Raw genomic sequence first — 12,171 nt, forward strand, 5'->3', positions numbered from 1 at the left:
CTTCCCCATTTGTGGAGAAATAGCGGGAGCTGCTTCTCCTGTTCGCGCGCTCCTTTCCCCTCCCCTCCTTCCCTCCCCACCTTCTTTGTGGTTGTTGGTGTGCGTTAGTTCTTCTCTTCCATTGCATTTCTATTGATTTGTTTGCATTTAATATTGTCTTTCGAGCGTTGCAGATGGCTTTGAGGTGAAGAAAAACCTTTCCTCACAAATTGATTTGCCCCTCAGCTGCGACAACGGTGCTTCTTGAAGACGTAAGTTGCCCATTGCTTGTGTTGTGCTGTGTTGTGCTGGGACTACAACTCCCACAGTCTCCAATGGGACAGTGTGACCTCTGAGAATTCTGGGAGTTGTAGTGTCCACAGATCTGGCTGTGAAACCTGCCTTAAAGAGCTCTTAGAAATTTATTTATTTTATTTTTATTTTTATTCCATTTATATCCCGCCCTTCTCCGAAGACTCAGGGCGGCTTACAAGCTTAGCAGTAGCCTTCATTCTATGTATATGCCTGCTTATTAGTATCTTCTGTGAGCCTGTGAGACAGAGTCTGATAACAGTTCAGGTGTTCTTGATTTTCTTTTTTAAAGTAATTAGTCTGTATTCCATCCTTTTCTATTACACAAGCTGTGTGCATGATTCTTCATACTTGCCCTTTAATTCTAACGAAGTGTGTTACATTTACAACTAGTGTACCTCCATGCAACTTGTGTCTCACTTTTCTTAATTCAGATTTTCCCAGAATGGCATTTCCAGTTCTTTGTGACCCTTTGGGCAATTGATTTGCCATATTTATCACTCGGCAACTTATTATTTGAGTTTTGTAAACTCCTGCTCATAATATCAGTGTTAGTATAGGTAGTCCTCAACTTATGACAACAGTTGAGTCCAAAATATCTGTTGCTAAGCGAGAGAGTTGTTAGATGACTTTTTGCCCCATTTTATGATCTTTCCCATCACAGTTGTTAATCACTGCAGTTGTTAAGTTAGTAATAAGGTTGTTAAGTGAATTTGGTTTCCCCTTTGACTTTGCTTGTCAGAAGGGTGCAAAAGTTGATCACATGATGCTGGAACATTGCAACCGTAATAAATATGAATCAGTTGCCAAGTGTCTGAATTTTGATCACATGACCATGGGGATGCTGCAACAGTCTTAAATGTAAAAAAGGTCATAAGCCACTTTTTTCAGTGCTGTTGTAACTTTGGTCACTCAATGAACTGTTGTAAGTCGAAGACTACCTGTACTGTATCTAATCATGTTATGAAATTGACTTTCATTATTAGTACTGGATTTTCCAAAAAAAAAATTTTTTTTATTTGTATTTGTATTGGATGTATTCATCTTTTGTTCAGGAGCAGTTTAATGCCCAAATGCCTTCAGGAGCCAACATCCATGAAAGATTTCCAAGAGGAGATGAAAGCCACTATGATCCTCACAAACTTTATTAAACATAAATACTTACAGGAGTAAACATGCAATGTTCCTTGCGACAGACAACATATTTGTATACTGTGTTTTGCCATGACATGTCTGTGCCAAGGAGCTGGTTTGCAAAGCTTTTCCAACAATAGGCAAAACAAAATATGTGAGAAACTAGCTCATTAATGAAATGCCCTTCCTGTGAACTGTTCTATATCTCTGCACCTGGCATTACCTCATTCATAGATATAGTCTGTACCATGCTATAGATATTATGTTTTTTTTAGAATAAGAGGTTATGCAGTGGTTAAACGTTAGTTTAGTTCAAGAACTTAAGTCTCCTCTCCCTATTTCCTCCTACAACCAGATAGGTGGAGCTGAGTGAAAGTGACCCATAGTCAACTAGTGAGCTTCTGTGGCTATGAGAGGACTAGAACCAGTCTCCCCAGTGTCAGTCTAGCACCTTAACCACTACACTGGATCTCCTCTCGTATCAGTGATTCTCATTTAGTATCCAACCATTATTAACCCCAAACCTTGACCTTATACACTTTTGTTGGCAGTACGATCTGACTATGCTTTAAAATTCTGTTATCTATTAAAATCTTTCTCCAAAGATCCAGATATCTCTGGAGTTTTGAGCTGAGAAAGATAAAGTCAGTTCTTACACTAATTTACAACTATATGCACAAAATTGATATGAGCAGTTAATTAAAAATATATATATACTGAGCATCAAAATGGCATTTGCACTTTCAACTTTAACCTTCAGCAAGAGATTTCTTAAATCTTCCTTATTTCCAGCTACCAAGGTGATGTCTACAATATGTCTGTGGTGGTTAATATTTCTCTCAGCAATTTAAATCTTAATCTGCCACTTCTCATAGTATTTTCTGATATAGGTTTAATAACTGTGGTTATAGTATATAAACTTGGCACATGGCTTTTGCAATTTTGAACTGCTTAATTGCTCTATTCCATTCTAAATGCTGCTTCCTAATCACCAATTCTTCCAAAGTGGGTATAGGAAACCATTTTTCTTCTGAGACAACTTGAAACAGATGAGGTAGACTGGAGACCAACCTAGAGTTATCACTAAGGCAGGGGTCAGCAACCTGAAACAGTGAAAGAGCCACTCGGAACCGGTTCCCTCACAAAAGGAAAAACTGGGAGCCGCAAAAAATGTGTGCGCTTGCGCGTACATGCATGCAAGTGCAAAATAGGATTTGACTGAAGAGTGGAGCCAAGGCGAGATATGCACCTACCCTGCATATTTGAATTGATTGGTTGAACTTTCTTAGTCCCACTTTTTTTTGGGGGACTGCACATGGCAGAGGACTGGGAGCCACAGGAGATGGCTGAAAGAGCCGCATGTGGCTCCAGAGCCGTGGGTTGCAGACCTGTGCACTAAGGGATCCAGGTTAAGCTTCTTCAAAAGAGATCTAACAATTGCCTTCTTTAAATATGAAGGCATCCTGCCTTCGCATATAGATATCAGGAAGGACAGTCCTAATAATGAAATCAACCTTGTTAAGCCAAGTCCTGAAGCATAGATGGGGCCCTCATTTCTGCTATCTTAGGAAATCAACCAACTGAAACTGATGCACTGCAATCATATAAGAAGAATTGCTGGATACTCTTTTTCTTAGTCAATAAAAATTCTGTTTTATTTCTCATTATAGAATCCATTTACTTGTACTTTTCTCCTGGACTTATGTTTCTAGCCATTCAGAAGAAAGAAAGTACACAAGATAAATGAAGGAAGCATATCTATTTCCTTACCCAGTCTGCATAATTAGACGAGCAGGTGAGTTGGAATTACAACAAGAAGGAAGAGGTGGGGAAGGTAAGGTGATTCCCAGGATTTAGAGTTGTCTTCCTACCAATATATGAGTCTCAAATACCTGCTTCTGATTTTTGGCATATTTGTATTTTTTTTTTAAAAAAATAAAGCACTTATTTGGTAGCTCAAAATGTAGCACAGTTAATATAAGATGGGATGCTTGATATTTATGTAATACAATTCTCTACCATGCCTTAGATACTAGAAAATATAATTTGTTTTCTAATGTCTCTCATTTTCCAGGCAAAGTGGTTATTTTAATAATGGACTTCTCTTTGAGTTCCTCTTATAGCTCCAGCTCTAAATAATGTTATTTTAATTTTAAATCATTTCCATATCTCTCTCCACAGATGGTTACATTTAAATGAAGTCAGAGGTGACATTTGCAAATCAGAGTAATTGCTTCTGGACCAGCCCAAACTACTATTCATTAGATTTTCTCAGAAAACACAGTGTTAATAGGCTGCGCTTTCATCTTCAGTTCCCCAGATTAAATGGTCAAAATTTTCCATAATAAAGTAGACCTCTGCTCCAGGCAGCCTTATAATCATTGCTACATTCATTCAGCTTTATAAATAGAAACGATTATATTCAATACAACTAGTTCTTTACATAAAAGATTTTTCGTCTTATACGCCGGAAAATCAGCGACCCCGGGAAGGCACACCCTCCCCTCTCACTGTGGAGGAAGCAGGGCAGGCTGGCGTCTGGCGGGAGCCGGCAGGGCAGTCCTGCGCACACACGCGCTCCCCGGCTGCTAAGGAGTCCTCGGGGAGCCATGGCAGGCGCCTCACGCTCTTCCCTCTTGAGGCAGCATCGGCGGAGCCGTCCGGCGTCGGGCGGGAGCCGGCAGGGCAGTCCTGCACACGCGCACACTCCCCGGCTGCTAAGGAGCGCTCCTTAGGAGCCGGGGAGCGCGCACGTGCGCAGGACTGCCCTGCCGGCTCCCGCCAGATGCCAGCCTGCCCTGCTTCCTCCACAGTGAGAGGGGAGGGCGTGCCTTCCCGGGCTCGCTGACTTGCAGCCAAGCCAGAGCCGAAAGGGGCTTTTCCTTCCACCCACCCTTTGGAATAGACACAAGAGCTCCCGGGGTCTGGCGTTTGCAAGGGGGAGGGGAAGGGGGTGAGAGGCTCTTGTGGGTGGGAAGGGAGAGTCACGTTGGAGGGGGGACTGGACTAAGGAGGCTTGAAGTTGCTTTGCAAGAACGGGGGCACTCGATTGATTTATGTACTATTTTCCGGCGTATAAGACGACTGGGCGTATAAGACGACCCCCCAACTTTTGAGATGATTTTCATGGGTTAAAAAGTCGTCTTATACGCCGGAAAATACGATATTTGTTGCTGCCATCACTTATCTTCCAGTCATCCTCCCCCAATCCCAGTATGTAAGCTTAAAAAGCTCAAAAGTGGAAATAATGTCGCAAAGTTGTCTTTGGGCCAAATAGCAGTGGGTTATGTATCCAGAGCACAGGTCGGCAACCCGCAGCTCTGGAGCCGCATGTGGCTCTTTTAGCCTTCTACTGCGGCTTCCAGTCCTCCTCCGCCATTTGCAGAGACAGAGAGAGGCACTTGCGCTTCTCATCCCTCTCTCTCTCTCCCTGATCTTCTGTTCACCTGGCCAGCTCTTCTCCAACAAGCTGATACACTGTGGACATTTTTATTGGGCAGGCTCTCCACCGGCGCTCGTCTCCTTTGGAGACAAGTGAACCAGAGCAGATGCTAGGATGATTCCTCGTCCTCGGTCCTCTTCTTCTATTGTCTAGTGTCTCCAGGGAAGCCAAAAGAGCGCAAGGGGCTGGGTACTGCCCGCGTGGGCCTGCCGCTCCTGTGCATCACCAAGCAATTTTTTCGGGGGGGGGGTGACTTACAGAACAAGCGAGTGAGGCAGAGAAGTGACGATCAAGCAAGGAGAATAAACTGGGCTTCATTCTTCTGCCGCTCGCAAAACAGCACTGAGCCTGAACCTCTGACAAACTGGGGCGCTGTGGCACAGAAAGTGTCCCAGAAAGCCGCAGCACCTCCAAATCCGTTGGTTTACCAGTGAGCCACCGCCGCCTCCTCCTCAGCTTTGGCGGCAACACAGACCACCGAGCAGGAGGACTGGCTAATCAGAATGCGGGTCTCTCCTGGCCATAGTAGTGATGGTTGGAACAGGACCTCGCCAGATCTTTTGTCCAAACTCAGCCAAGTGGAGTCGCCCCAGACCTCCATTGACTTCCATGGGGACGCTTGGCAATGAAGGGGCCAACTGAACCGCTTCAAGAATCGAGCTGCAGGATGGCTTTGAGTGGCAGAGAGAGAGACAGACACAAACAGGTTTCCACAGCAGACGCAGCAAGGGTAAGAGACGTGGTGGCTCGCCAGTAAACCAATAGACTTGGAGGTGCCACGGCTTTTTGGGACACTTTTTGTGCCACAGCGCCCCAGTTCACCAGAAGTTCAGGCTCAGTGCTGTTTTGCAAGCGGCAGAAGGGCGAAGCCCAGCTTATGTAGCTTCTCCTTTTTGCTTGATCGTCACTTCTCTGCCTCGCTCGCTTGTTCTGTAAGTCATCCTCCCCCCACCCCATGCGCTCTTTGGGCTTCCCTGGTGATGCGCGCCTTGTGCTTACTGAGCCCCCCCCCCTCTCTCTCTCTCTCTCTCTCTCTCTCTCTCACACACACACACACACACACACACACACACACACACACACACTGAGTGGGGAAAGGACTGGCAGATCAAGAGCAGGAGACAAGCACCAGTGGAGAGCCAGCCCAATTAGAATGTCCGTGGTGTGTCAGCCGTGATGGGGTGCCTGAGATGCAGCGGGCATCTTAAGGCAGCTGTGTTCATTTGTCCCATTCCGCTTGGGCCGGTTCCTCCTGCTCCTCCCTCCTCTCCGCAAGAGCAAGATAGAAAAACTTGTCTGTGTGGGCACATGCGGGTGCTTGGAGCGGATTAATGAATGAGTGGGCGGAGAGGGAGGGAGGGAGACAGGGAGAGAGAGGGGGGAAGGGAGGAAAGGAGGGAGGGAGAGAGAATATAAATATATGTGGTTGTCTTTACTGGACTTTTAGTAAAGAACATTTAATGAAATATTTTGATTTTTTTAATTAAGAGATGAGGTATGGGGATAATTATGCTGTATCTAAAGACGGTAGATAAGCTACTAAAATAGTTTTTACCTGTTGGGATGAAGGAGAAAGGTTTTTTCCCCCCCCTCTTTCTCCTGTCCTTTTGTTTCCCCCTCCCACCCCCCACAATTTTTTTCCTTTCTATTTTTCTATTTGTAGTTTTTATAGTTTGCACCGGCTTTTTATTTCATAAATACGAGGAGGACTCAAATAGACATTGAGTATTTTATTTGGAAGTAACCTTTGACCCAGCATCTTTTTTGGGGAGTTCAATATGTTTTTGTTGCATGCAGAAATAAAAACTTGTTTTCTTTGTGGCAGTTCATTGACTTCATGAATACAACCTACTATAGTTTTTTTATACATAGCATAAAGGTAAAAAACAATATATGCAGTGTTCATTTTAGATGTCAAAAGGGTTTCGTGGCTCCCAGTGTTTTCTTTTCTGTGGGAAACGGGTCCAAGTGGCAATTTGAGTGTTTAAGGTTCCCAACCCCTAATCTAGAGGTTTCAGTCTCCTTCCATCTTTGGAAGACATACCAAATTCACTAAAGATAAACAAAATCAAACTTTGTCTCTTTTCTCTCTTAGTTTGTATTTTTAGTTGGTTGGGGTTTGTTAGAAAACAAATTATGCATTGGCTTTAATCGGGGTCAGCAATTACAGTAAACAAAATTCGACAAGAAAATATGAAATAATTACTCCACATAGACCAGAAGATGGCACTGGTCTGCAAAATAAAGTTACCTGTCAAGAGATTTGTGGTATATAAACGACAAGAAAATTATAAATAAAATGATCATCCACAGTCTTGAGGTTTGATGCCAGATTGTCGTCAAACCCAGTTTCTAAATTTGTACAGCAAAATAAGCATTATATTTAAAATGATTCTACATAGAAAAAAAGAAAGCATTCCATGCAAATTTTCTGTTTGCCTTTTTTGCCTATTTGTTCAGAAATAACTTTTATTGCTTTTCTGAGGTTCTTGGGCATTCTGGTAAGACAGTAAACCCTGCTCTGATCCTGAATTCAGCCAGCTCTTTTTTCATTCCCCTTTCCAGTTTAGCTCTGTCTTTTTAAAGGACCAAGAATGTAATAGGAAAAGGCTGTGACACCCGTCTTTGCTTAGAGGACGTTTCTCCCTTGTGAATGTGGATTATATGTCTGAGCCTGTGAGGGCGAAGCTTACATCATGATGCATTTTTGGTCTTTCTAAAAAAAAAAATCCTATTTAATGAACATTTCTGAGTATGACAGTTCCATATTAGTGATATTCTGTGAAGATCTTAATCAGATCCCTGTCCTTAAGTTTGAACAATGTTATCCTTAACCAATACCCCAAATAGATGATTTCATTTGTGCCAATGACATTAACTGTTTCCGAAAGCAGGACAATGTTACTGTACCTAGTAACATTATTTTGAATATCTTTAAAAAAATTGAACAGAATGTCAAACTGTTTTAGTACTTTTTAGCAGAATTGTATGGCAAACCTAAGTCAGTTATAGAACAATAATCAGTGTACTATGTTCCTTGAAAATTGTCAGCTGTACAGAAGAAATGTGAGCATATTCAAATTATCCTGAATATTCCATCTTTTGTGCCTGTGCTCATAACAATTGGTACAAACACCAGTTTTGACTTAATTCCATTTCTTGCAAATATTCCCAAGGAGATAGCAGTATTCCAAAATGGCTGCTATTGAATGTCCATTCATACAATAGCTGTTAATGAGTCTGGCAAGTCATAAAATACCCTTTTTGTAGGAAGGTATACTGATGACAAGTAACATGGCCCAAAAACTCAAGGCAAGGAAAGTGGCACATCCCCCAGTACACAATCTGGTTGTTAAAGACCTTCCTCCAAGCCACATTTAAGCTAAAACTTCTCTCTCTTCTCTCTTTTGCTCTCTTGTACATACACAACTAAAAATATGCCATGCAGACACTGTTGGTTCATCTTCAGTTTACATTCAGTTACTGCAGATACTCCTTGACTTATAGCCATTTGCTTATCGACTGTTTGAAGTTACGAAACCACTGATGGCCGTTTTTCAGATTTACAACCATTGCAGCATCCCCACGTCACAGGATCAAAATTCAAGACGCTTGGCAACTGACTCATATTTAGTGTGCCGGGGTCATGTGATCCCCTTTTGCAACCTCCTGACAAGCGAAGTCAATGGGGAAGCCAGAATCACTTAACAGCCAAGCTACTAACTTAACAACTGCAATAATTCACTTAACAACTGTGGCTAGAAAGGTCATAAAATAGGACAAAACTCACTTAACTGTCTCGCTTAACAACAGAAAGTTTAGGCTCAATTGTAGTTGTAGGTCAAGGACTACCTGTACAAAAAACAAGCACATTTTTTTACAAGTACTCTTGCCAAACAAGAGTTTATCCCCACATGGTTATATCATCTGCACACTTGATTACCATTCTACTTTTTCATTTAATGAAAAAGTAATGAAAATGTTGATGTGTGCAAGATTCATGATTGAACTTTCTGGCATAATGTATCCTTTGAGTTTGATGAAGAACCATTAAGAACCACTTTCCAGTATTGTTTTGAGGGCAACCTACATATTCATTTGTCATATGATCCAGCCCCCTCCTAATTTAACTTGGTAATCAGACCAGCATGGGGTACTTTGTTAAATGCTCTACTAAAATCAAAATGCTACATAACATTCTGCTAGTGAAATTACCTGATGAATAAATGCAGTAAAATTAGTCTGTCAGCTCAATCTAGCGATTACATTGTTTTCAGAGTGCTTATTTATTGATCTCAGTATGATTCTCTCTAGAATTCTCCCAAATAGCAATGTTCAGATTGGACTTTAGTTCCTTAGGTCTTAACCTTTTTCTGTTATTGGACAACATTTGTTCTCATATAGTCACTTTTTTACTTTTTTTCTTCTCTAAAAAATATATCAATTTTTAGAAATGGAAGTTGAGCCAATTCATCAGGATGTTCTTTCAAAACTCAGAAATTCAATTCATCTGGCCTGGGAGGATTAAAATAATAGTAAACAGAGGTTTTCTGATCGTATTTCTATTAGTGTCAAGCTAAGGCCCTTCAGGGACGTGGTGGCTCAGTGGGTTAGGACGCTGAGCTTGTTGATCAGAAGATCGGCAGTTTGGCAGGTCGAATCCCGAGTGCCGCATAGCAGAGTAAGCACCTGTTACTTGTCCCAGCTTCTGCCAACCTAGCAGTTTGAAAGCACATAAAAATGCAAGTAGAAAAATAGGGACCACTCCGGTGGGAAGGTAACAGCGTTCCGTGCTCTTTTGGCGTCTAGTCATACCTGCCACATGACCACAGAGACATCCTCGGACAAACATTGGCTCTTCGGCTTTGAAACAGAGATGAGCACCGGCCCCTAGAGTTAGAAACAACTAGCAGGCATGTGCGGGGGAACCTTTACCTTTACCTTTAAGGCCCTTTGTGGAACATGTACCCTCTTGTTGAAGAGGACTGAGCCAAAAGAAGAGTGAAGAAGCCCTGTTTTTCTTGTCGCCCATCTTAGAAAGTAATCTTGATTTCCTTCCCATGCTTGTTTGCATTTACTGTCTTCCCTAAGTATTTGCCATATGAATTATTTTGAACATATCTAAATATAGTGTATTCAGTATCCATTCTGAGCTTTCTTGTTGGTATCTCTGCAATTCCAGGTAATTTATATATACTCAAGCTTGTCCCCCTTTCTAACTCTTAGATGTGCCCTTTTTGTTTGCACCCTACACTTTTTGTGTGAGCACGCTGCATTCTTCTAGTGTCCTCTGTTGATTTTCCTCTGGGATTATCCGATAATGGGGGGAAATTAAAAACTCATATGGGCTGCTAAAATTTAAGACTTTGAGAGCCAAACTTCAAGGTTCTATGAATTAAAAACAAAATTTGGAATGGTACTTAGAAAACTATTGATGGTCAGTGCAGCACTTATAGCATCAATGTCACGTGGCTGTCCCTCTCCAACCTACAGGAAGTAGTATTTTGTATCAGTTAGAGCCCAGGTGATCTTCAAAAGTATTTTGATACCCAGTGCACTGCAGTAATTCAGCTTCAAGGTGATGAGGGCATGGGATTGTCAAAGCTTCCTGCTCCAGATAAGGCTACAAGGAGCACAGCAACCAAAATTATCAACTTTGGGATTTGAGGATTAGATCTGATATGACCAGATAAATATGGGTGTTTTTTAAAAAAAATGTGGTTTTCATATTAGACAATTTCTTATGTGTCAGATTAAAATTAAGAGAAGAATATAATATGCATATGTTAGAATGTTTATTAGTCTTTTAGGATAGTTTATTAATTATTTAACTTTTAAAAGTTGTATCATTGTCTCTGCACTGAAATACATTAAATTGGAAATCACTTTTGTTATATATTTATTTGATATTTTTTTTGGTCACTTTTTTTATCTGTCCTGTTATTCCTCTCCCTTTCCCCCCCTTTACGTTAGCTTGTATTTTAATGTTTGTTTTTAAAATTTAATGCAGATGTTTGTAAAAAAAAAAGCAGCAGAAGAAAATCTTCCCAGTGTGCATCAGTGTAATTGCTATTCTTTCTTTGTCTGAGCTCATCAATGATTCTGCTTATCAGCTAAAATGTGGCCTCTCATTGCTCCAATTCTCCAGTTTTTTCTTCACTTTTTACAGAACAAATGGTCTTTACACAACAGTTTGCCCTTCAGACAAATGTGCAGTGTACCCACTTTTCCACTGTACAAATACGGAGAAATCAATTTCCAATCAAATTTAGATGGCTGCATCTCTTGGATGCCTTTTAAATTATGCAGCATATATGCGCCAGACCTAAACAACGAAAGCAAATATAATAAATTAGCATAAATTGTTAGTGGTGGCTACAGTGTTTTTATCTTCCTCCTCAGATTTAGCAGAAAGCACATCTGCATGTTCCAAAGAAATTATATTAATTTTATTTTATTTCCTCCAGACAGGCTGTTATTAACAGTCTGAAATTAGGTTGCTTCAGAGTCTGGATTACTTTTAAAAAATATTTCCTATCTGATTGATACTGATAAGTTTGATGTGTTTAGCACCCTTAAAATTATTTTGCTTTGCCTCATTTTGTTTATTTTTATATGGCCATTCATAAAATAATAATCATATTTCTGCTTCTCTAAATCATGGGAATTTTCATAGCAACTTTAATAGAGGAACCAGCAGAAGGCAGCTTTATCTTTAGGTTTTGAGATCTAAGTATCTTTTAAGATTTTGAGTATCTGGAGATTTGGATGTTTAGGAAACATTCCAGTTCCATCCCTACTTAAATATATCCCTGTGTCCATATGGATCTTTAAATAATCAAAAAGACTCTGTCCTGATCAAAAGATTTCTTTATGAGTCTGAACTGAAAAACAGCACAGCTGTTTTTCACAATAATTTCTCATTATATTAACACAGAGGGACACAGCTTTCATAAAATCGTTAAAATTAACTTCCCCCAACCTCTCCTCATCTTTTAAAAGTCCTGTGACAAGTTTACACTAATAGACTGGCACTTATCTTTACAATAATTACCGGATCACTGAAAGAAAAGTTCTTTTACCATGTTCAGTAGTCCAACCTGTCTTCTCTCGTTCATTTGCATAAAATACTAAAAAAACCTGTTCCAAGAGATCCTTCTTCCCAGTCATTTTCCATTTGAATGTAAAGTAGGAAGACGTGGAAGAGACTTTGGTTATTACTTCAGAAGTTTTGCTAGCTTTAGGTAGATGGGTGCTGCTGCTGCTGAGGGCAATGATGACCATAATGATGATAGGAGACAGAG

At 40.8% G+C, this 12,171-nt stretch overlaps 1 long non-coding RNA gene across 1 annotated transcript; it reads left to right on the forward strand.

The window, feature by feature from the left end:
- Positions 1 to 62: 62 nt before the first annotated feature.
- On the forward strand, positions 63 to 3,811 carry LOC310639193. Its single transcript, XR_014492253.1, has 3 exons — positions 63 to 251; positions 3,138 to 3,220; positions 3,607 to 3,811. It is a non-coding gene; the product is annotated as an uncharacterized lncRNA (long non-coding RNA).
- Positions 3,812 to 12,171: the final 8,360 nt, after the last annotated feature.

This window comes from Vipera ursinii (assembly GCF_947247035.1).
Source record: "Vipera ursinii genome assembly, chromosome: 3".
Classification (NCBI taxonomy): domain Eukaryota; kingdom Metazoa; phylum Chordata; class Lepidosauria; order Squamata; family Viperidae; genus Vipera; species Vipera ursinii.